This window comes from Arachis stenosperma, chromosome 4 (genome assembly GCF_014773155.1).
Source record: "Arachis stenosperma cultivar V10309 chromosome 4, arast.V10309.gnm1.PFL2, whole genome shotgun sequence".
NCBI lineage: Eukaryota > Viridiplantae > Streptophyta > Magnoliopsida > Fabales > Fabaceae > Arachis > Arachis stenosperma.
Genome location: NC_080380.1, coordinates 58,952,071 through 58,977,626, shown reverse-complemented (window position 1 = coordinate 58,977,626; position 25,556 = coordinate 58,952,071). Strand labels below are relative to the sequence as shown.

Genomic DNA, 25,556 nt, shown 5'->3' with positions numbered 1-25,556 from the left:
GGTATACTTGCCAAAGAGAAATTTGTTGAGAGACAAGTTTTCATGCATCATTGGGGGAGTACTAAGAGGAGTTTCAGTGACTCTTTTACTCAGCTAGCCCACTTATGCCTCCAAATTTCTAATAGAGGACCTTGTTTCATTCATGAAGCTTAGAGCGGCCTTAGATAGATCATAGACTATGTTTGCTAGGCTAGAGGGGCTCTGCTCAGAATTTTTTGTCTGTTGCTGAGAGGATGATAGAAAAGGCTTGCTATTGCTAAACATGTTTCTTCCACCATTATTAAAGCCTTGTTGGGGCTTTTGTTGATCCTTCCATGAGAAATTTGGATGATTTCTCCATGAGGGATTATAGGTGTTTCCATAGGCTTCACCCATGTAATTCACCTCTACCATTGCAGGGTTCTCAGGATCATAGGCTTCTTCTTCAGAAGATGCCTCTTTAGTACTGGTGGATGCATTTTGCAATTCATTCAGACTCTGAGAAATTAAATTGACTTGCTGAGTCAACATTTTGTTCTGAGCTAATATGGCATTCAGAGCATCAATTTCAAGAACTCCCTTCCTCTGAGGCATTCCATTACTCACAGGATTCCTTTCAGAAGTGTACATGAACTGGTTATTTGCAACCATATCAATGAGTTCCTGAGCTTCTGTAGGCGTTTTCTTCAGGTGAATAGATCCACCTGCAGAATGGTCTAATGACATCTTAGACAATTCAGACAGACCATCATAGAATATATCCAGGATGGTCCATTCTAAAAGCATGTCAGAAGGATACTTTTTGGTCAGTTGCTTGTATCTCTCTCAAGCTTCATAGAGGGATTCACCTTCTTTCTGTCTGAAGGTTTGAACATCCACTCTAAGCATGCTCAGCTTTTGAGGAGGAAAGAACTTGGCTAAGAAAGCCGTGACTAGCTTATCCCAAGAGTTCAGGTTATCTTTAGGTTGAGAGTCCAACCATGTTCTAGCTCTGTCTCTTACAGCAAAAGGGAAAAGCATAAGCCTGTAGACCTCGGGATCAACCCCATTGGCTTAACAGTATCACAAATCTGCAAGAATTCAGTTAAGAACTGAAAAGGATCTTCTGATGGAAGTCCATAAAACTTGCAATTTTGTTGCATCAGAGAAACTAATTGAGGCTTTAGCTCAAAATTGTTTACTCCAATGGCAGGGATTGAGATGCTTCTTCCATGTAAGTTAGAATTTGGTGCAGTAAAGTCACCAAGCATCTTTCTTGCATTGTTGTTGGGTTCGGCCATGTCTCTTTCTTTTTTGAGATTCTCTGTAAGTTTTTCTCTAGATTGTTGTGCTTTAACTTCTCTTAGCTTCTTCTTCAGAGTCCTTTCAGGTTCAGGATCTGCTTCAACAAGAATGTCCTTGTCCTTGCTCCTACTCATAAGAAAAAGAAGAAAACAGAAAAGAAGAGGAATCCTCTATGTGACAGTATAGAGATTCCTTTATGTGAGTAGAAGAGAAGAAGAATAGAAGAGGAAAAATTTGAACACAGAGAGAGAAGAGAAGAGGGTTCGAATTTTAAGATGAAGAGAAGTGTTAGTAATTGAATAAATAAATAGAAAGAGATGAGAGAGGAGTTTTCAAAAATTGTTTTTGGAAAATGGTTAGTGATTTTCGAAAATTAGAGATAGAAAAGAAGTTAGGTGATTTTGAAAAAAATAAGAAACAAACAAAAAGTCAATCGGTTAGTTGAAAAAGATTTGAAAATCAATTTTGAAAAGATAAGAAGTTATAAAAGATTTTTGAAATTGATTTTGAAAAAAGATATGATTAAAAAGATATGATTGAGATTTATTTTGAAAAAGATTTGATTTGGAAATTAAAAAGATTTGATTTTTAAAATTAAAAATTGATTACTTGACTAACAAGAAACTAAAAGATATGATTCTAGAATTTAAAGATTGAACCTTTCTTTAATTGTTAGTAAAGTTTTCGAAAATTATGAAGTAAAGATAAGAAAAAGATTTTGAAAATCAATTTAACAAAATTTTTGAAAATAAAAAAAAAATAAAAAAGATTTGATTTTTGAAAAAGATTTTGAAAAGATAGGATTTTTGAAATTGAAATCTTGATTTGACTAACAATAAACAACTTATTTTAAAAATTTTTGACCAACTCAACCCAATGATTTCGAAATTTATGAGAGAAATAAGGGAGATATATTTTTTTTGAATTTTAATGAGGAAAGAGAAAAACAACTAAATGACTCAACACATAAAAATTTTGGATTAAAACCAATGATGCATGCAAGAACACTATGAATGTCAAGATGAACACGAAGAACACTTTGAAGATCATGATGAACATCAAGAACTTATTTTTGAAAAATTTTCAAGAAAAGAAAAACATGCAAGACACCAAACTTAGAGATTTTTCATATTTAGACACTATGAATTCAAAAATGCATATGAAAAACAACAAAAGACACAAAACAATAAAATGTAAAGATCAAACAAGAAGACTTACCAAGAACAACTTAAAGATCATGAAGAACACATGCATGAATTTTTTCGAAAAATTTTTTGAAGATTAAAAAGATGCAATTGACACCAAACTTAAAACTTGACTCTAGACTCAAACAAGAAACACAAAAAAAAATTGATTTTTTTGATTTTATTAATTTTTTTTGGATTTTTCGAAAATAGTTTTTAGAAAAACGAAAAAGAAGAAAAATATTTTTTGAAAGATTTTTTAAAACTTTTTGAAAATAAAATAAAGGTTGAAACAATAAGAAAATTACCTAATCTGAGCAACAAGATGAACTGTCAGTTGTCCAAACTCGAATAATCCCCGGCGACGGCGCCAAAAACTTGGTGCACGAAATTGTGATCTCAATGGCGCCAACAACTTGGTACGCACAATTGTAATATCACTCTTTTTCACAACTTTGCACAACTAACCAGCAAGTGCACTGGGTCGTCCAAGTAATAAACCTTACGTGAGTAAGGGTCGATCCCACGGAGATTGTCGGCTTGACGTAAGCTATGGTCACCTTGTAAATTCCAGTCAGGCGGATTCAAATGTTTATGGAGTTTTAATAATTAAAATATAAATAAAACATAAAATAAAGATAGAGATACTTATGTAATTCATTGGTGGGAATTTCAGATAAGTGTATGGAGATGCCTCATCCCTTCTGAATCTCTGCTTTCCTACTGCCTTCATCCAATACTTCATACTCCTTTCTATGGCAAGCTGTATGTTGGATGTCACCGTTGTCAATGGCTACTTCCCGTCCTCTTAGTGAAAATGGTCCTCTACGGTTTTCCGCATGGCTAATCAGCTGTTGGTTCTCGATCGTGTAGGAATAGGATTTACTATCCTTTTGCGTTTGTCACTACGCCCTACAGTCGCGAGTTTAAAGCTCGTCACAGTCATCCCATCCCAGATCCTACTCGGAATACCACAGACAAGGTTTACACTTTTCGGATCTCAAGAATGCTGCCAATTGATTCTAGCTTATACCATGAAGACTCTGATCTCACAGAATAGAAGAATCTGTTGTCAGGAGAGGCAACCATGCATCGTGGACCAGGAATCCAAGAGATATACACTCTAGCTTACGCAGGTAGAACGGAAGTGTTTGTCAGGCACGCGTTCATAAGTGAGAATAGTGATGAGTGTCACGGATCATCACATTCATCAGGTTGAAGTGTGAATGAATATCTTAGAATAAGAATAAGCATGAATTAAATAGAAAACAGTAGTAATTACATTAATACTCGAGGAACAACAGAGCTCTACACCCTTAATCTATAGTGTGTAGAAACTCCACCGTTGAAAATACATAAGTGATAAAGGTCCAAGCATGGCCGTGAGGCCAGCCCCCAATCTCTAAGATTGCATATACTGATCAAAGATCGATAATACAATAGTAAAAAGTTCTATTTATACTAAACTAGTTACTAGGGTTACAGAAATGAGTAAATGATGCAGAAATCCACATTCGGGCCCACTTGGTGTGTGCTTGGGCTGAGCATTGAAGCTTTCACATGTAGAGGTCTTCCTTGGAGTTAAACTCCAGTTTGTAACTTGTTTCTGGCGTTTGACTCTAGCTTGCAACTTGTTTCTGCCGTTTAACGCAAGAATAGGACAAAAAGCTGGCGTTAAAGGCCATTTTGCATCGTCTAAACTCGGACAAAGTGTAGACTGTTATATATTGTTGGAAAGCCCTGAATGTCTACTTTCTAACGCATTTGAGAGCGCGCCATTTGAACTTCTGTAGCGCCAAAACTTTCATTTCGAGTGCAGGGAGGTCAGAATCCAACAGCATCTGCAGTCCTTTGTCAGCCTCTGAATCAGATTTTTGCTCAGGTCCCTCAATTTCAGCCAGAAAATACCTTAAATCATAGAAAAATACACAAACTCATAGTAAAGTCCAGAAATGTGAATTTTTCTTAAAAACTAATAAAAATATTCTAAAAAGTAGCTAAATCATACTAAAAACTATGTAAAAACAATGCCAAAAAGCGTATAAATTATCCGCTCATCAACTTTTGAAGGGGATCCTCAACTACTAGCTCAAAAAATGAAGGTTGACAGAGATTTTATGGATATGGATGTATTGTGGTGAGATTCTTTTGAGTGGTATGGAATTAATCTTGTGGATTGTGGAACAAGTTTTGTGGTTGGTGGAATGAATTGTATGGATCTTGGAGGAGACTTTGTGTTGAGGCATAATCAAGTGATGAAGAATTTTTAAATGAGGAACTGGGAGGTGAGGTTGGACAATTTAGCATAAATGAGTTGAGGGATTGCTCAAGCGATGATGGTTCTTGATTAATGGGGTATGACACATTGAGTGCTCTTTGATTTTGATCCTCCCAAGCACAACTTGAAGAATTATTGAATTCATCACAGTATGGATCATCTTGTGGCATTGGGGGACAATCTTGCATGAATTTATTGAAAGCACACTCCAGTGATGATGTCTCTTGATGAGTGGAGTATGAACTATTGAATGCTGTTTGCTTTTGATTCTACCACCCACAACTTAAGTGATTGTTGAATTCATCACAGTGTGGATTATTTTGTGGCAAGGAGGAATAATCATCCATGTATGTACTGACAGCATAATCAAGTGATAATATCTTTGAATGATTAGAATGAGAATAATTACAATTCCCTTTCCAGCCATTATTTGTGTGCGTGTCATAATAGTATGAGTCACTTTGTGGCTCTGGGAAGTAGTTCATTTCACTTGATTGTTTATACTCTCTTATTGCTTGTTGATATTTGATGAGCGGATAATTTATACGCTTTTTGGCATTGTTTTAGGTAGTTTTTAGTATGTTTTAGTTACTTTTTAGTATATTTTTATTAGTTATTATGCAAAAATCACATTTCTAGCCTTTACTATGAGTTTGTGTGTTTTTCTGTGTTTTCAGGTATTTTCTGGCTGAAATGGAGGGACCTGAGCAAAAATCTGACTCAGAGGCTGAGAAAGGACTGCAGATGCTGTTAGATTCTAAGCTTTCTGCACTCGAAGTGCATTTTCTAGAGCTATAGAAGCCTAATTGGCGCGCTCTTAATTGTGTTGGAAAGTAGACATCTTGGGCTTTCCAGAAATGTGTAATAGTCTATACTTTGCCAGAGATTTGATGGCTCAAATTGGCGTTCAAACGCCACCAAGAGACCCTTTTCTGGCGTAAAACGCCAAAACTGGCACCAGAACTGGAGTTAAAGGCCCAAACTGGCACCAAAGCTGGCGTTTAACTCCAAGGATGGCGTGTGCACATGAAAGCTTCAAAACTCAGTCCAATCACACACCAAGTAAGCCCTAGAAGTCGATTTCTGCACTATCTACTCATTTTCTGTAAACCTAGGTTACTAGTCTAGTATAAATAGCACTTTTGACTATTGTATTTTATCTTTAGACCACTTTTCGATCCTTTGATCAGGTCTTCTTCCCCTATTTTCGAATTCTTATGCCATTTGGGAGGCTAGCCATTCGGCCGTGCCTAGACCTTTTGTTCTTATGTATTTTCAACGGTGGAGTTTCTACACCTCATAGATTAAGGTGAGGAGCTCTGCTGTTCATCATGAATTAATGCAAGTACTATTGTTTTTCCTTCAATTCACGCCTACTTCTTCTCCAAGATATATTGTTGTACTTAATTCAGTTAAGTCAGACTGAACGGGTGGCCCGTGATAATCACCCAGCTGGAGTATACTCTCTTGGGTCTCTAATCCATGGATTGGCATCATCTCTCCTGACAACAGAGCATCCGACCCCATGATTAGGATCTTCGTGGTATAGGCTAGAATCAATAGACAGCATTCCTGAGATCTGGAAAGTTTAAACCTTGTCTGTGGTATTCCGAGTAGGATCTGGAAAGGGATGACTGTGAGGAGCTTCAAACTCACGAATGTTGGGCGCAGTGACAGTGTGCAAAAGGATCAATGGATTTTATTCCGACACAAGTGAGAATCGACAAATGATTAGCCCTGCAGTAGCTGTGCCTAGTATTTTTCATCCGAGACGAGAAATCCGACAGTTGATTAGCCGTACAGGGACCGTAGCCGGACCATTTTCACTGAGAGGATCATACAACTTGCCATGGAAGGGAGGACGCATGATTGGATGAAGGAAATAGGGAAGCAAAGGTTCAGAAGCAACAAAGCATCTCCAAACGCTTATCTGAAATTCCCACCAATGAATTACATAAGTATCTCTATTCTATTTTATGTTTTATTTATCTGTTAATTATCAAAATCTCATAACCATTTAAATCCGCCTAACTGAAATTTACAAGATGACCATAGCTTACTTCAAGTCGACAATCTCCGTGGGATCGACCCTTACTCACGTAAGGTATTACTTGGACGACCCAGTGCACTTGCTGGTTAGTTATGCGGAGTTGTAAAAAGTGTGATCACAATTTCGTGCACCAAGTTTTTGGCACTGTTGTCTGGGATTGTTCAAGTTTGGACAATTGACAGTTCATCTTGTTGCTTAGATTGGGTAATTTTATTTTATATTTAAGCTTTTTATTTTTATTTTCGAAAAAATACAAAAAAATTAATAAAGTCATAAAAACCAAAAAAAATATTTTTTGTGTTTCTTTTTTTAGTCTAGTATCAATTTCTAAGTTTGGTGTCAATTGCATGTTTTCAAATTTTCTCAAGTTTTCGAAAAAAAAATCATGCATTGTGTTCTTCATTGATCTTCAAGTTGTTCTTGATGATTTTCCTTGTTCTGATCTTTAAATTCTTCTGTTTTGTGTCTTTTCTTGTTTTTCATATGGATTTTCAAATCCATAGTGTCTAAACATTAAAAATTTCTAAGTTTAGTGTCTTGCATGTCTTTCTTCTCTTAAAAATTTTCAAAAATATGTCCTTGATGTTCATCATGATCTTCAAGGTATTCTTGGTGTTCATCTTGACATTCAAAGTGTCCTTGCATGCATTACTTGTTTTGATCTTGCATTTTTATGTTTTATTTCATTTTGTTGTTTTTCTCTCTCTTCATTAAAAATTCAAAAATAAAAAATATCTCTTTTCAAGTAAATAATACAGAGAAATGAAGATTCAGAACATACAGCAGAGGAATCACGGAGAAAAAGCTGGGTGTTTAGAAAAACGCCCAGTAAAGAAGGATTTTTGGCCTTTAACGCCAGCCAGGGTATCTGGCTGGGCATTAAACGCCCAAAGAGGTAGCATTTTGGGCGTTAACTTCCAGAATCGATAGCATCCTGGGCGTTTAACGCTAGGATGACACAAGGGAGGTAATTTCGTTTCAAATTCAAAATTTTTTTCAAATCTTCATGTTTTAATTCATAATTTTAAAATCTTATGTTTCCACATTTTCAAAAATCCTTGCTAACAATTAATGTTTTGATTCAAAAAATTGCAAGTTTGTTACTTTCTTGTTAAGAAAGGTTCAATCTTTGAATTTTAAAATCATATCTTTTAGTTTCTTGTTAGTCAAGTCATTAAATCATATCTTTTTTGTTAATCATATCTTTTTAAAATCATATCTTTTTTCAATCAAATCTTTTTCAATCATATCTTTTTAAATTTTGATTTCAAAATCTTTTTTTTCTAACTTCTTATCTTTTCAAATTATTTTCAAATCTTTTTCAACTAATTACTATTTCTTATCTTTTTCAAAACCACCTAACTACTTTTCCACTTCCAATTTTCGAAAATCAGTAACCCCTTTTTCAAAAATCTTTTTAATTAACTAATTGTTTTAAATTCTAATTTTTTGTTATTTCTTTCAAATTTTTGAAAACTCTTTCTCTTTCATCTCTTTCTATTTATTTTATTTAATTGCTAACATTCCTCCTCCACTCATCTAAAAAAGTTTTCGAACTCACCTCCTCTCTCTTCTCATTTTTCTACTCCTTTTCCTCTGACACATCAAGGATACTATGACATAGAGGATTTCACTACTCCCTTTTGTTCTCTTCTTTTTCATATGAGCAGAAAACAGGGATAAAAATATTCTTGTTGAAGCTGATCCTGAACCTGAAAGGACTCTAAAGAAGAAGCTAAGAGAAGCTAAAGCACAACACTCCGGAGAGGACCTTTTAGAGAATTTCGAAAAAGAGGCAGACATGGCAGCCGAACCCAACAACAAAGCAAGAGATGCAAGGAAGATGCTTGGTGACTATACTGCACTAACTTCAACTTCTATGGATGAAGCATCTCAATTCTTGCTATTGGAGCAAACAACTTTGAGCTTAAGCCTCAATTAGTTTCTCTAATGCAGTAGAATTGCAAGTTTCATGGACTTCCATCGGAAGATCCTCATCAGTTCTTAGCTGAATTCTTGTAGATCTGTGATACTGTCAAGACCAATGGGGTTGATCCCGAGGTCTACAAACTTATGCTTTCCCCCTTTGGTGTAAGAGACAGAGCTAGAACATGGTTGGACTCACAACCTAGAAAAAGCCTGAACTCTTGGGACAAGTTGGTCAATGCTTTCTTGACCAAATTCTTTCCACCTCAAAAGATGAGCAAGCTTAGAGTGGAAGTCCAAACCTTCAAACAGAAGGAAGGTGAATCCCTCTATGAAGCTTGGAAAAGATACAAGTAATTAACCAAAAGATGTCATTCTGACATGCTTCCAGAATGGAGCATCATATGTATATTCTATGATGGTCTGTCTGAATTATCCAAGATGTCATTGGACCATTCTGCTGGTGGATTTATTTATTTGAAAACACCTGCAGAAGCCCAGGAACTCATTGAGATGGTTGCAAATAACCAGATCATGTACACTTCTGAAAGAAATCCTGTGAATAATGGGATGACTCAGAAGAATGGAGTTCTTGAGATTGATACTCTAAATGCCATATTAGCTCAGAACAAAATATTGACTCAGCAAGTCAATATGATTTCTCAGAATCTGACTGGATTGCAAGCTACATTTGGCAGTGCTAAAGAAGCCTCATCTGAAGGAGAAGCTTATGACCATAAGAATCCTGCAATGGAAAAGGTGAATTACATGGAAGAATCCTATGGAAACACTTATAATCCTTCATGGAGGAATCATCCAAATTTCTCATGGAAGGATCAACAGAAGCCTCAACAAGGCTTCAATAATAATAATGGTGGGAGAAATAGGTTTGGCAATAACAAACCTTTTCCATCATCTTCTCATCAACAGACAGAGAATTCTGAGCAGAGCATCTCTGGCTTAGCAAATATAGTCTCTGATCTATCTAAAACCACTCTCAGTTTCATGAATGAAACAATGTCCTTCATCAGAAATTTGGAGGCACAATTGGGTCAGCTGAGTAAAAGAGTTACTGGAACTCCTCCTAGTACTCTCCCAAGAAATACAGAAGAGAATCCCATAAGAGAGTGTAAGGCCATAACTATAAGTTCCCTATTGAGAGAGTGAAAAGGCAGTGATTCCGAGTGATGAAGACCTCAAGAGACGTCCACTGACCAATAATAAGTTCCCTATTGAGGAACCAAAGGAATCTGAGTCTCATACAGATACCATAGAGATTGCACTGAACTTACTATTATCATTCATGAGCTCTGATGAATATTCATCCTCTGAAGAGGATGAAGACACTGTTGAAGAGCAAGTTGCTCAGTATCTAGGAGCAATCATGAAGCTGAATGCCAAGTTATTTGGTAATGAGACTTGGGAGGATTAACCCCCATTGCTCATCAATGAACTGAATACATGGATTCAGCAGACATTGCTTCAAAAGAAATCGGATCCCGAAAAGTTCTTAATTTCTTGCACCATAGGCACCATGAACTTTGAAAAGGCTCTGTGTTACCTGGGGTTAGGTATTGGTGTGCGAAATTGTGATCACTACAACTTCGCACAACTAACCAGCAAGTGCACTGGGTCGTCCAAGTAATACCTTACGTGAGTAAGGGTCGATCCCACGGAGATTGTTGGTATGAAGCAAGCTATGGTCACCTTGTAAATCTTAGTCAGGCAAACTCAAATGTATAATGGTGATGAACGAAAAAAGCATAAAGATAAAGATAGAGGTACTTATGTAATTCATTGGTAGGAACTTCAGACAAGCGTATGAAGATGCCTTCCCTTCCGTCTCTCTGCTTTCCTACTGTCTTCATCCAATCCTTCTTACTCCTTTCCATGGCAAGCTCGTGTAGGGTCTCACTGTTGTCAGCAGCTACCTCCCATCCTCTCAGTGAAAGCGATTGCATATGTCCTGTCACGGCATAGCGGAATTCAGCTGTCGGTTCTCGGTCAGGCCGGAATAATATCCATCGATACTTTTGCATCTGTCACCAGACGCCCCGCCTGCTAGGAGTTTGAAGCACGTCACAGTCATTCAATCATTGAATCCTACTCAGAATACCACAGACAAGGTTTAGACCTTCGGATTCTCTTGAATGCCGCCATCAGGTCCTGCCTATACCACGAAGATTCCGAAGAATCCAAGAGATATTCACTAAGCCTCAGATGCTTGTAGAACAAGAATGGTTGTCAGTCACCTTGTTCATGGGTGAGAATGGTGATGGGCGTCAATCATCACCTTCATCAAGTTGAAGAACAAGTGATATCTTGGACAAAGAACAAGCGGAATTGAATGGAAGAACAATAGTAATTGCATTAATACTCGAGGTACAGCAGAGCTCCACACCTTAATCTATGGTGTGTAGAAACTCCACCGTTGAAAATACATAAGAACAAGGTCTAGGCATGGCCGAATGGCCAGCCTCCCAATGAGGGTTCAATCATCAAAACATGATCAAAAGATAGATGAAAATACAATAGTAAAAGGTCCTATATATAGAAAACTAGTAGTCTAGGGTGTACATAGATGAGTAAATGACATAAAAATCCACTTCCGGGCCCACTTGGTGTGTGCTTGGGCTGAGCAATGAAGCATTTTCGTGTAGAGACGTTTTCTGGAGTTAAACGCCAGCTTTTATGCCAGTTTGGGCGTTTAACTCCCATTTAGGTGCCAGTTCCGGCGTTTAACGCTGGAATTTCTTGAGGTGACTTTGAACGCCGGTTTGGGCCATCAAATCTTGGGCAAAGTATAGACTATTATATATTGCTGGAAAGCCCAGGATGTCTACTTTCCAATGCCGTTGAGAGCGCGCCAATTGGGCTTCTGTAGCTCCAGAAAATCCACTTCGAGTGCAGGGAGGTCAGAATCCAACAGCATCTGCAGTTCTTTTCAGTCTCTGAATCAGATTTTTGCTCAGAACCTTCAATTTCAGCCAGAAAATACCTGAAATCACAGAAAAACACACAAACTCATAGTAAAGTCCAAAAAAGTGAATTTTAACTAAAAACTAATAAAAATATAATAAAAACTAACTAAAAGATACTAAAAACATACTAAAAACAATGCCAAAAAGCGTACAATTTATCCGCTCATCACAACACCAAACTTAAATTGTTGCTTGTCCCCAAGCAACTGAAAATCAAATAAGATAAAAAGAAGAGAATATACTATAGACTCCAAATTATCAATGAAACATAGCTCCAAATTAGATGAGCGGGACTAGTAGCTTTTTGCCTCCAAACAGTTTTGGCATCTCACTTTATCCTCTGAGGTTCAGAACGATTGGCTTCTTTAGGAACTTAGAATCCAGATAGTGTTATTGATTCTCCTAGTTAAGTATGATGATTCTTGAACACAGCTACTTTATGAGTCTTGGCCGTGGCCCAAAGCACTCTGTCTTCCAGTATTACCACCGGATACATACATGCCACAGACACATAATTGGGTGAACCTTTTCAGATTGTGACTCAGCTTTGCTAAAGTCCCCAATTAGAGGTGTCCAGGGTTCTTAAGCACACTCTTTTTGCCTTGGATCACAACTTTATTTCTTTCTTTTCTTTCTTTTCTCTTTCTCCCTTTTTTCGTTTTTCTCCCTCTTTTTCTCCTTTTTTTTTGTATTCACTGCTTTTTCTTGCTTCAAGAATCATTTTATGATTTTTCAGATCCTCAGTAACATGTCTCCTTTTTCATCATTCTTTCAAGAGCCAACAACTTTAACATTCATGAACCACAAATTCAAAAGACATATGCACTGTTCAAGCATACATTCAGAAAACAAAAGCATTGCCACCACATCAAACTAATTAAGCTAGTTTTAAAGATGAATTTGAAATCCTGTACTTCTTGTTCTTTTGTGATAAAAACAGTTTTCATTTAAGAAAGGTGATGGATTCATATTCATAGCTTTAAGGCATAGACACTAAGACACTAATGATCATAAGACACAAACATGGATAAACATAAAGCACTAAAATTCGAAAAACGGAAAAATAAAGAACAAGGAGATTAAAGAACGGGTCCACCTTAGTGATGGCGGCTCTTTCTTTCTCTTGAAGATCCTATGGAGTGCTTGAGCTCCTCAATGTCTCTTCCTTGTCTTTGTTGCTCCTCTCTCATGATCCTTTGATCTTCTCCAATTTCATGGAGGAGGATGGCATGTTCTTGGTGCTCCACCCTTAGTTGTCCCATGTTAGAACTTAATTCTCCTAGGGAGGTGTTCAGTTGCTCCCAATAGTCTTGTGGAGGAAAGTGCATCCCTTGAGGTATCTCAGGGATCTCTTGATGAGAGGGGTCTCTTGTTTGCTCCATCTTCTTCTTAGTGATGGGCTTGAGGTCATGCCTTCTCAGTTGAACCGGCTTTGGATGCCATAAATGGTATGGAAAAACAAAAAGCAATGCTTTTACCACACCAAACTTAAAAGGTTTGCTCGTCCTCGAGCAAAAGAAGAAGAAGAGAGTAGAAGAAGAAGAAATAGGGGAGAGGGAGATGGCTTTGTGGTTCGGCCAAAAAGGGGGAGAAGTGGTGGTTTATGAAGGATGGATGTGAGTGTTGAAGAGATGTTGAGGTGATTGGTGAATGGGTGAAGAAGAAGGGAGAGAGTGGTGGGGTTGGTGGGGATCCTGTGGGGTCCACAGATCCTGAGGTGTCAAGGAAAAGTCATCCCTGCACCAAATGGCATCAAAATCCACGTTTTGAGCCATTTCTGGCGTTAAACGCCGGGCTGGTGCCCATTCCTGGCGTTTAACGCCAGGTTGTAGCCCTTTTCTGGCGTTTAACGCCAGTCTGGTGCCCTTTCTGGCGTTAAACGCCCAGAATGGTGCCAGACTGGGCGTTAAACGCCCAACTGCTAGGCTTACTGGCGTTTAAACGCCAGCAGCTTCTTCCTCCAGGGTGTGCTGTTTTTCTTCCTGTTTTCATTCTGTTTTCGCTTTTTCAATGGATTTGTGACTTCTTATGATCATCAACCTACAAAAAAGATAAAATAACAAAAGAAAATAGTTAACTATAAAACATTGGGTTGCCTCCCAACAAGCGCTTCTTTAATGTCATTAGCTTGACAGAGGACTCTCATGGAGCCTCAGAAATACTCAGAACCGTGTTGGAACCTCCCAACACCAAACTTAGAGTTTGAATGTGGGGGTTCAACACCAAACTTAGAGTTTGGTTGTGGCCTCCCAACACCAAACTTAGAGTTTGACTGTGGGGGCTCTGCTTGGCTCTGTTTGAGAGAAGCTCTTCATGCTTCCTCTCCATGATGATAGAGGGATGTCCTTGGGCCTTAAACACCAAGGATTCTTCATTCACTTGAATGATCAACTCTCCTCTATCAACATCAATCACAGCCTTTGCTGTGGCTAGGAAGGGTCTGCCAAGGATGATGGATTCATCCATGCACTTCCCAGTCTCTAGGACTATGAAATCAGTAGGGATGTAATGGTCTTCAATCTTCACCAAAACATTCTCTACAAGTCCATGAGCTTGTTTTCTTGAATTGTCTGCCATCTCTAATGAGATTCTTGCAGCTTGCACCTCAAAGATCCCTAATTTCTCCATTACAGAGAGGGGCATGAGGTTTACACTTGACCCTAAGTCACACAAGGCCTTCTTGAAGGTCATGGTGCCTATGGTACAAGGTATAGAAAACTTCCCAGGATCCTGCCTCTTTGAGGCAGTTTCTGCCTAGACAAGTCATCCAGTTCTTTGGTGAGCAAAGGTGGTTCATCCTCCCAAGTCTCATTTCCAAATAACTTGTCATTTAGCTTCATGATTGCTTCAAGGTATTTAGCAACTTGCTCTTCAGTGACATACTCATCCTCTTCAGAGGAAGAATACTCATCAGAGCTCATGAATGGCAGAAGTAAGTCCAATAGAATCTCTATGGTCTCATTTTGAGCCTCAGATTCCCATTGGTCCTCATTGAGGAACTCAGAGGAGATTGGTACACGCCCACTGAGGTCTTCCTCAGTGGCGTCCTCCTCCTCTCTTCCTCTCCATATTCGGCCATGTCTATGGCTTTGCACTCTCCTTTGGATTTTCTTCTGTATTACTTGGAAGAGTACTTGGAGGGAGTTCAGTAACTTTCTTGCTCAGCTGACCCACTTGTCCTTCCAAATTTCTGATGGAGGACCTGTTTCATTCATGAAACTTTGAGTGGTCTTTATTAGATCAGAGACCATTGTTGCTAAGTCAGAAGTATTCTGCTTAGAACTCTCTGTCTGTTGCTGAGAAGATGATGGAAAAGGCTTGCCATTGCTAAACCTGTTTCTTCCACCATTATTGTTATTGAAACCTTGTTGAGGTCTCTCTTGATTCTTCCATGAGAAATTGGGGTGATTTCTCCATGGAGAATTGTAGGTGTTTCCATAGGGTTCTCCTAGGTAATTCACCTCTTCCATTGAAGGGTTCTCAGGATCATAGGCTTCTTCCTCAGATGAAGCTTCCTTAGTACTGCTTGGTGCATTTTGCATTCCAGACAGACTTTGAGAAATCAAATTGACTTGTTGAGTCAATATCTTGTTCTGAGCCAATATGGCATTCAGAGTGTCAATCTCAAGAACTCCTTTCTTCTGATTAGTCCCATTATTCACAGGATTCCTTTCAGAAGTGTACATGAATTGGTTATTTGCAACCATTTCAATTAGCTCTTGAGCTTCTGTAGGCGTCTTCTTCAGATGAAGAGATCCTCCAGCAGAGCTATCCAAAGACATCTTGGATAGTTCAGAGAGACCATCATAGAAAATACCTGTGATGCTCCATTCAGAAAGCATGTCAGAAGGACACTTTCTGATTAATTGTTTGTATCTTTCCCAAGCTTCATAGAGGGATTCTCCATCCTTCTGTCTGAAGGTTAGGACTTCCACTCTAAGCTTACTCCATCTTTGTGGTGGAAAGAACTTTGCCAAGAAGGCATTGACTAGCTTTTCCCAAGAGTCCAGGCTTTCTTTAGGTTGAGAGTCCAACCATATTCTAGCTCTGTCTCTTACAGCAAAAGGGAATAGCATCAGTCTGTAGACCTCAGGGTCAATCCCATTAGTCTTGACTGTGTCACAGATTTGCAAGAACTCAGCTAAGAACTGATGAGGATCTTCCAATGGAAGTCCATGGAACTTGCAATTCTGTTGCATTAGAGAAACTAATTGAGGCTTAAGCTCGAAGTTGTTTGCTCCAATGGCAGGGATAGAGATGCTTCTCCCATAGAAATTGGGAGTAGGTACAGTAAAGTCACCCAGCACCTTCCTTGCATTGTTGGCATTGTTGTTGTTTTCGGCTGCCATGGGTTCTTTTTCTTTGAAGAATTCGGTCAGGTCCTCTAAAGAGAGTTGTGCTTTGGCTTCTCTTAGCTTTCGCTTCAAGGTTCTTTCAGGTTCAGGGTCAGCTTCAACAAGAATGCCTTTGTCTTTGTTCCTGCTCATATGAAAGAGAAGAGAACAAGAAAATATGGAATCCTCTATGTCACAGTATAGAGATTCCTTGAGGTGTCAGAGGAAGAAAAATGGAAGACAGAGGTAGAAAATTCGAACTCATCAAAGAAGATGGAGTTCGAATTTTGCATTAAGGGATAGTGTTAGTTCCAAAAATAGAAGGATGTGAGAAGAAGGGAAGTAATTTTCGAAAATTAAGTAAAAGATTTTGAAAACATTTTTGAAAAACACTAATTGATTTTCGAAAATAAAAGTGGAAAAGAAATCAAGTGATTTTTGAAAAAGATTTTGAAATTAGAAATCAAAAAGATATGATTGAAAACTTATTTTGAAAAAGATGTGATTGAAAAATTATGGTTTTAAAAAGATATGATTGAAAAGATATGATTTGAAAACAGTTTTAAAAGATATGATTTGAAAACAATTTTAAAAAGATTTGATTTTAAAAATTAATGACTTGCCTAACAAGAAAAGATATGATTCAAACATAAAACCTTCCTCAAGGCAAAAAAATGTTCAATCAAATCATTAATTGTTAGTAAGTATCTTTGAAAAAGGAAAGAAATTGATTTTGAAAACATTTGATTGAAAAGATATGATTTGAAAAAGATTTGATTTTGAAAAACTTTGAAAACTTGAAAAAAATTGATTTTGAAAACAAAATCTTCCCCCTTTGCCATCCTGGCGTTAGACGCCCAGAATGGTGCACATTCTGGCGTTTAACGCCCAAACTACTACCCTTTTGGGCGTTAAACGCCCAACCAGGCACCCTGGCTGGCGTTTAAACGCCAGTCTGTCTTCTTCACTGGGCATTTTTGAATGCTCAGCTTTTTCTGTGTGATTCCTCTGCAGTATGTTCTGAATCTTCAATTCTCTGTATTATTGACTTGAAAAGACACAAATTAAAAATAATTTTGGATTTTTAATAATGAGGAATAATCAAAATGCAATTAAAATCAAATAACAATGCATGCAAGACACCAAACTTAGCAGTTTGTACACTACTGACACTAACAGAATGAGAATGCATATGAGAAACAACAAAACACTCAAGTCAATAGAATTCAAAGATCAAAACAAGAAAATCATCAAGAACAACTTAAAGATTAATTAAGACACATGCAAAAAAAATTCGAAAAATGCAAGAAGAACAGAAACATGCAATTGACACCAAACTTAAAATGAGACTCTAGACTTAAACAAGAAATATTTTTGGATTTTATGATTTTGTAAATTTTTTTGTGCTTTTTCGAAAATTAAGTGAAAAGGAAAATAAAGGTATCAAAATTCTTAATGAGAATTCCAGGAATCATGCAATGTCAGTCTAAAGCTTTAGTCTAAAGGAATTAGACATGGCCGGCTAAGCTTCAGCAGGACATTGCATTCAAGAGCTAAATTGATGAAAATCAATCAGCTTTGGTGATGATAAGAACATCACCTTGAAACACTAGAATTCATTCTTAAGAACTCTGAAGAAAAAATACCTAATCTAAGCAACAAGATGAACCGTCAGTTGTCCATACACAAGAACAATCCCCGGCAACGGCGCCAAAAACTTGGTGCGCGAAATTGTGATCACTACAACTTCGCACAACTAACCAGCAAGTGCACTGGGTCGTCCAAGTAATACCTTACGTGAGTAAGGGTCGATCCCACGGAGATTGTTGGTATGAAGCAAGCTATGGTCACCTTGTAAATCTTAGTCAGGCAAACTCAAATGTATAATGGTGATGAACGAAAAAAGCATAAAGATAAAGATAGAGGTACTTATGTAATTCATTGGTAGGAACTTCAGACAAGCGTATGAAGATGCCTTCCCTTCCGTCTCTCTGCTTTCCTACTGTCTTCATCCAATCCTTCTTACTCCTTTCCATGGCAAGCTCGTGTAGGGTCTCACTGTTGTCAGCAGCTACCTCCCATCCTCTCAGTGAAAGCGATTGCATATGTCCTGTCACGGCATAGCGGAATTCAGCTGTCGGTTCTCGGTCAGGCCGGAATAATATCCATCGATACTTTTGCATCTGTCACCAGACGCCCCGCCTGCTAGGAGTTTGAAGCACGTCACAGTCATTCAATCATTGAATCCTACTCAGAATACCACAGACAAGGTTTAGACCTTCCGGATTCTCTTGAATGCCGCCATCAGGTCCTGCCTATACCACGAAGATTCCGAAGAATCCAAGAGATATCACTAAGCCTCAGATGCTTGTAGAACAAGAATGGTTGTCAGTCACCTTGTTCATGGGTGAGAATGGTGATGGGCGTCAATCATCACCTTCATCAAGTTGAAGAACAAGTGATATCTTGGACAAAGAACAAGCGGAATTGAATGGAAGAACAATAGTAATTGCATTAATACTCGAGGTACAGCAGAGCTCCACACCTTAATCTATGGTGTGTAGAAACTCCACCGTTGAAAATACATAAGAACAAGGTCTAGGCATGGCCGAATGGCCAGCCTCCCAATGAGGGTTCAATCATCAAAACATGATCAAAAGATAGATGAAAATACAATAGTAAAAGGTCCTATATATAGAAAACTAGTAGTCTAGGGTGTACATAGATGAGTAAATGACATAAAAATCCACTTCCGGGCCCACTTGGTGTGTGCTTGGGCTGAGCAATGAAGCATTTTCGTGTAGAGACGTTTTCTGGAGTTAAACGCCAGCTTTTATGCCAGTTTGGGCGTTTAACTCCCATTTAGGTGCCAGTTCCGGCGTTTAACGCTGGAATTTCTTGAGGTGACTTTGAACGCCGGTTTGGGCCATCAAATCTTGGGCAAAGTATGGACTATTATATATTGCTGGAAAGCCCAGGATGTCTACTTTCCAACGCCGTTGAGAGCGCGCCAATTGGGCTTCTGTAGCTCCAGAAAATCCACTTCGAGTGCAGGGAGGTCAGAATCCAACAGCATCTGCAGTTCTTTTCAGTCTCTGAATCAGATTTTTGCTCAGAACCTTCAATTTCAGCCAGAAAATACCTGAAATCACAGAAAAACACACAAACTCATAGTAAAGTCCAAAAAAGTGAATTTTAACTAAAAACTAATAAAAATATAATAAAAACTAACTAAAAGATACTAAAAACATACTAAAAACAATGCCAAAAAGCGTACAATTTATCCGCTCATCAGGTATCAACCTCATGGCACTCTCTGTAATGGAGAAACTAGGGATCTTTGAGGTACAAGCTGTAAGAATCTCACTAGAGATGGCAGACGAATCAATGAAACATGCTTATGGACTTGTAGAGGATGTCTTGGTAAAAGTTGAAGGCCTTTACATCCCTGCTGACTTCATAATCCTAGACACTGGGAAGGATGAGGATGAATCCATCATCCTTGGAAGACCCTTCCTAGCCACAGCACGGGCTGTGATTGATGTGGACAGAGGAGAGTTAGTCCTTCAATTAAATGAGGACTACCTTGTGTTCAAGACTCAATGATCTTCTTCTATAACCATGGAGAGGAAGCATGAAAGGCTTCATCCAATTCTCTCCATACAGAGTCAAGCAGAGCCCCCACACTCAAACTCTAAGTTTGGTGTTGGGAGGCCACAACCATGCTCTGAACAATTGTGAAGCTCTGAAAAGAGGTCACTGTCAAGCTATTGACAATAAAGAAGTGCTTATTGGGAGGAACCCAATTTTATTTATTTATCTATGTTAGTTTATGTTTTCTTTAGGATGATGATCATGTGGAGTCACAAAAACAACTACAAAAATTAAAGCAAAATAAAAAATAGCATCAAAAATAGCACACCCTGGAGGATGAGCTTACTGGCGTTCAAACGCCAGTAAGGATACCAAAATGGCAGTTTAACACCCAGCCTGGCACCATTCTGGGTGTTAAACGCCAGAACTGGCAGGCAAACTGGCGTTTAAATGCCAGTAAGGGTAGAAAAATGGGCATTTAAACGCCCAGCCTAGCACCATTCTGGGCGTTAAATGCCAGAATTGGCAGGCAGACAGGCGTTTAACGCCTGAAAGGGGCAGCAGCCTGGCGTTTAAATGCCAGGAATGGCACACAGAGGGCGTTTAACGCCAAGGAGGTGCAGGGATGAAAAATCCTTGACACCTCAGGATCTGTAGACCCCACAGGATCCCCACCTACCCCACCTCATTCTCTCTCCTCTTCACACCTCTCTGTAACACTCTACCCAAAACACTACTCCCCTATCAAATCTTACCCTCTCCCCCATATTCTTTTCACCACTCATATCCATCCCCAAATTCCCAAAAAACTATCATAAAACCCTACCTACCTCATCATTCAAATTCAAACCATTCCCCTCCCAAACCCATCCAACTTTACACGAACCCACCCCTCTTCTTACCCTATATATACCCCCCACCTATTCCTCCACTTTCACACATCACAAACACTTCTTTCCCCCTTGGCCGTAACCCTCTCACGCCTCCATCTCCCACTTCTCTTCTTCTTCTACTCTCTTCTTTCCTCTTTTGCTTGAGGACGAGTAAACCTCTTAAGTTTGGTGTGAAAAAAGCCTTGCTTTTTAATTTTCCATAACCATTAATGGCACCTAAGGCCGGAGAAACCTCAAGAAAGAGGAAAAGGAAGCCAATTACTTCCACCTTTGAGTCATGGGAGATGGAAATATTCATCTCAAAAGCCCATCAAGACCACTTATATGAAGTTGTGGCAAAGAAAAAGGTGATCCCCGAGGTCCCCTTCAAGCTCAAAAGGAGCGAATATCCGGAGATCTGACATGAGATTAGGAGAAGAGGATGGGAAGCTGATGAGCGGATAATTTGTACGCTTTTTGGCATTGTTTTTAGTATGTTTTTAGTATCTTTTAGTTAGTTTTTATTATATTTTTATTAGTTTTTAGTTAAAATTCACTTTTCTGGACTTTACTATGAGTTTGTGTGTTTTTCTGAGATTTCAGGTATTTTCTGGCTGAAATTGAGGGATCTGAGCAAAAATCTGATCCAGAGACTGAAAAGGACTGCAGATGCTGTTGGATTCTGACCTCCCTGAACTCGAAGTGGATTTTCTGGAGCTACAGAAGCCCAATTGGCGCGCTCTCAACGGCGTTGGAAAGTAGACATCCTGGGCTTTCCAGCAATATATGATAGTCCATACTTTGCCCAAGATTTGATGGCCCAAACCGGCGTTCAAAGTCACCTACAGAAATTCCAGCGTTAAACGCCGGAACTGGCACCTAAATGGGAGTTAAACGCCCAAACTGGCATAAAAGCTGGCGTTTAACTCCAAGAAGAGTCTCTACACGAAAATGCTTCATTGCTCAGCCCAAGCACACACCAAGTGGGCCCGGAAGTGGATTTCTATGTCATTTACTCATCTCTGTACACCCTAGGCTACTAGTTTTCTATATATAGGACCTTTTACTATTGTATTTATATCTTTTGATCATGTTTTTATGATTGAACCCTCTTTTGGGAGGCTAGCCATTCGGCCATGCCTAGACTTTGTTCTTATGTATTTTCAACGGTGGAGTTTCTACACACCATAGATTAAGGTGTGGAGCTCTGCTGTACCTCAAGTATTAATGCAATTACTATTGTTCTTCCATTCAATTCCGCTTGTTCTTTGTCCAAGATATCACTTGTTCTTCAACTTGATGAAGGTGATGATTGACACTCATCACCATTCTCACCTATGAACAAGGTGACTGACAACCATTCTTGTTCTACAAGCATCTGAGGCTTAGTGAATATCTCTTGGATTTCTGATTGCATGATGCATGGTTGATCGCCTGACAACCGAGTGCTCGCCTGACAAACGAGCCAGCCATTCCGTGAGATCAGAGTCTTCGTGGTATAGGCAAGAACTGATGGCGGCATTCAAGAGAATCCGGAAGGTCTAACCTTGTCTGTGGTATTCTGAGTAGGATTCAATGATTGAATGACTGTGACGTGCTTCAAACTCCTGAGGGCGGGGCGTTAGTGACAGACGCCAAAAGAATCACTGGATTCTATTCCGGTCTGATTGAGAACCGACAAATGATTAGCCTATGCTGTGACAGAGCATCAGGGACGTATTTTCACTGAGAGGATGGGAGGTAGCCACTGACAACGGTGAAACCCTTGCATAAGCTTGCCATGGAAAGGAGTAAGAAGGATTGGATGAAGACAGTAGGAAAGCAGAGAGACGGAAGGGAAGGCATCTTCATACGCTTGTCTGAAGCTCTTACACCAATGATATACATAAGTATCTCTATCTTTATCTTTTATGTTATTTTCGTTCATCACCATATCCATTTGAGTCTGCCTGACTGAGATTTACAAGGTGACCATAGCTTGCTTCATACCACCAATCTCCGTGGGATCGACCCTTACTCGCGTAAGGTTTATTACTTGGATGACCCAGTGCACTTGCTGGTTAGTTGTGCGAAGTTGTGTTTATGCCATGGTATTAAGCACCAAGTCTTTGGAGCCATTACTAGGGATTATTTCGTGTATTAAAAAGTATTGATCACAATTTCGTGCACCAAGTTTTTGGCGCCGTTGCCGGGGATTGTTCTTGTGTATGGACAACTGACGGTTCATCTTGTTGCTTAGATTAGGTATTTTTCTTCAGAGTTCTTAAGAATGAATTCTAGTGTTTCAAGGTGATGTTCTTATCATCACCAAGGCTGATTGATTCTCATCAATTTAGCTCTTGAATGCAGTGTCCTGCTGAAGCTTGGCCGGCCATGTCTAATTCCTTTAGACTAAAGCTTTAGACTAACATTGCATGATTCCTGGAATTCTCATTAAGAATTTTGATACCTTTATTTTCCTTTTCACTTAATTTTCGAAAAAGCACAAAAAATTACAAAATCATAAAAACCAAAATATTTCTTGTTTAAGTCTAGTGTCTCATCTTAAGTTTGGTGTCAATTGCATGCATTCATTCATGTGTCTTAAGGATCTTCAAGTAATTCTTGATGATTTCTTACTCTGATCTTTGAATTCTTTTGACTTGAGTGTTTATGTGTCTCATGTAGTGTCAGTAGTATACAAACTGCTAAGTTTGGTGTCTTGCATGCATTGTTATTTGATTCTTGCTGCATTTTAATTATTAAAAATCCAAAAATATTTTTTTTAATTGTGTCTTTTCAAGTCAATAACACAAAGAATTGAAGATTCAGAACATACTGCAGAGGAATTATACAGAAAAAGCTGGGCATTCGAAAATGCCCAGTGAAGAAAGCAGACTGGCGTTTAAACGCCAGCCAGGGTACCTGGTTGGGCGTTTAACGCCCAAAAAGGGTGCATTTTGGGTGTTAAACGCCAGAATGGATACCATTCTGGGCGTTTAACGCCAGGATGGCAAAGGGGGAAGATTTTGTTTTCAAATCAAATTTTTTCAAGTTTTCAAAGTTTTTCAAAATCAAATCTTTTTCAAATCATATCTTTTCAATCAAATGTTTTCAAAATAAATTTCTTTCCTTTTTCAAAGATACTTACTAACAATTAATGATTTGATTGAACATCACAAGATTGTTGCTTTTTCTGTTGAGAAAGGTTTAATGTTTGAATCATATCTTTTCTTGTTAGGCAAGTCATTTATTTTTAAAATCAAATCTTTTTAAAAAATTGTTTTCAAATCATATCTTTCAAAATTGTTTTCAAATCAAATCTTTTCAATCATACCTTCTTAACCACATCTTTTTCAAAATAGTTTTCAATCAAATCTTTTTAATTTCTAATTTCAAAATCTTTTTCAAAAATCACTTGATTTCTTTCTCACTTTTATTTTCGAAAATCAATTAAGTGTTTTTCAAAATGTTTTCAAAATCTTTTTAATTAATTTTCGAAAAAATTACTTCCCTCCTTCTCATATCCTTCTATTTATGGAGTACCACTCCTTCTCAATGCACAATTCGAACCTCATCTAATTAAAGTTCGAATTCTTCTTCTCCTTCTTCTTTCTATTTCTCTTTTCCTCTGACACCTCAAGGAATCTCTATACTGTGACATAGAGGATTCCATATCTTCTTGTTCTCTTCTCTTTCATATGAGCAGGAGCAGAGACAAAGGCATTCTTGTTGAAGCTGACCCTGAACCTGAAAGGACCTTGAAGAGAAAGCTAAGAGAAGCCAAAGCACAACTCTCTTTAGAGGACCTGACCGAATTCTTCAAAGAAGAAGAACTCATGGCAGCCGAAAATAACAACAATGCAAACAATGCAAGGAAGGTGCTGGGTGACTTTACTGCACCTACTCCTGATTTTTATGGGAGAAGCATCTCTATCCCTGCCATTGGAGCAAACAACTTTGAGCTTAAACCTCAATTAGTTTCTCTAATGCAATAGTATTGCAAGTTCCATGGACTTCCAATGGAAGATCCTCATCAGTTCTTAGCTGAATTCTTGCAAATCTGTGACACAGTCAAGACTAATGGGGTAGACCCTGAGGTCTATAGACTGATGCTATTCCCTTTTGCTGTAAGAGACAGAGCTAGAATATGGTTGGACTCACAACCTAAAGAAAGCCTGGACTCTTGGGAAAAGCTAGTCAATGCCTTCTTGGCAAAGTTCTTTCCACCACAAAGATGGAGTAAGCTTAGAGTGGAAGTCCAAACCTTCAGACAGAAGGATGGAGAATCCCTCTATGAAGCTTGGAAAAGATACAAACAATTGATCAGAAAATGTCCTTCTGACATGCTTTTTGAATGGAGCATCATAGGTATTTTCTATGATGGTCTCTCTGAACTATCCAAGATGTCTTTGGATAGCTCTGCTGGAGGATCTCTTCATCCAAAGAAGACGCCTACAGAAGCTCAAGAGCTCATTGAAATGGTTGCAAATAACCAATTCATGTACACTTCTGAAAGAAATCCTGTGAACAATGGGACAAGTCAGAAGAAAGGAGTTCTTGAGATTGATACTCTGAATGCCATTTTGGCTCAGAATAAAATATTGACTCAACAAGTCAATTTGATTTCTCAAAGTCTGTCTGGAATGCAAAATGCACCAAGTAGTACTAAGGATGCTTCATCTGAAGAAGAAGCTTATGATCCTGAGAACCCTTCAATGGAAGAGGTGAATTACCTAGGAGAGCCCTATGGAAACACCTATAATTCTTCATGGAGAAATCACCCAAATCTCTCATGGAAGAATCAAGAGAGACCTCAACAAGGTTTCAATAATAATGGTGGAAGAAACAGGTTTAGCAATGGCAAACCTTTTCCATCATCTTCTCAGCAACAGATAGAGAATCCTAAGCAGAACCCCTCTGACTTAGCAACCATGGTCTCTGATGTAATCAAAACCACTCAAAGTTTCATGACTGAAACAAGGTCTTCCATTAGGAATTTGGAAGGACAAGTGGGACAGCTGAGCAAGAAAGTTACTGAACTCCCTCCTAGTACTCTCCCAAGCAACACAGAAGAAAATCCAAAAGGAGAGTG

At 38.6% G+C, this 25,556-nt stretch overlaps 3 non-coding genes across 3 annotated transcripts; 1 reads left to right on the top strand and 2 right to left on the bottom strand.

Annotated features, from left to right (window-relative positions):
* Positions 1-8,980: 8,980 nt before the first annotated feature.
* LOC130977309 (small nucleolar RNA R71) lies at positions 8,981-9,084 on the bottom strand. Its single transcript, XR_009085007.1, has one exon. It is a non-coding gene; the product is annotated as a small nucleolar RNA R71 (small nucleolar RNA).
* Positions 9,085-15,518: 6,434 nt separating this feature from the next.
* LOC130977259 (small nucleolar RNA R71) lies at positions 15,519-15,626 on the top strand. The gene has a single exon (XR_009084959.1). It is a non-coding gene; the product is annotated as a small nucleolar RNA R71 (small nucleolar RNA).
* A 9,079-nt stretch (positions 15,627-24,705) lies between these two features.
* LOC130977925 (small nucleolar RNA R71) lies at positions 24,706-24,813 on the bottom strand. The gene has a single exon (XR_009085595.1). It is a non-coding gene; the product is annotated as a small nucleolar RNA R71 (small nucleolar RNA).
* Positions 24,814-25,556: the final 743 nt, after the last annotated feature.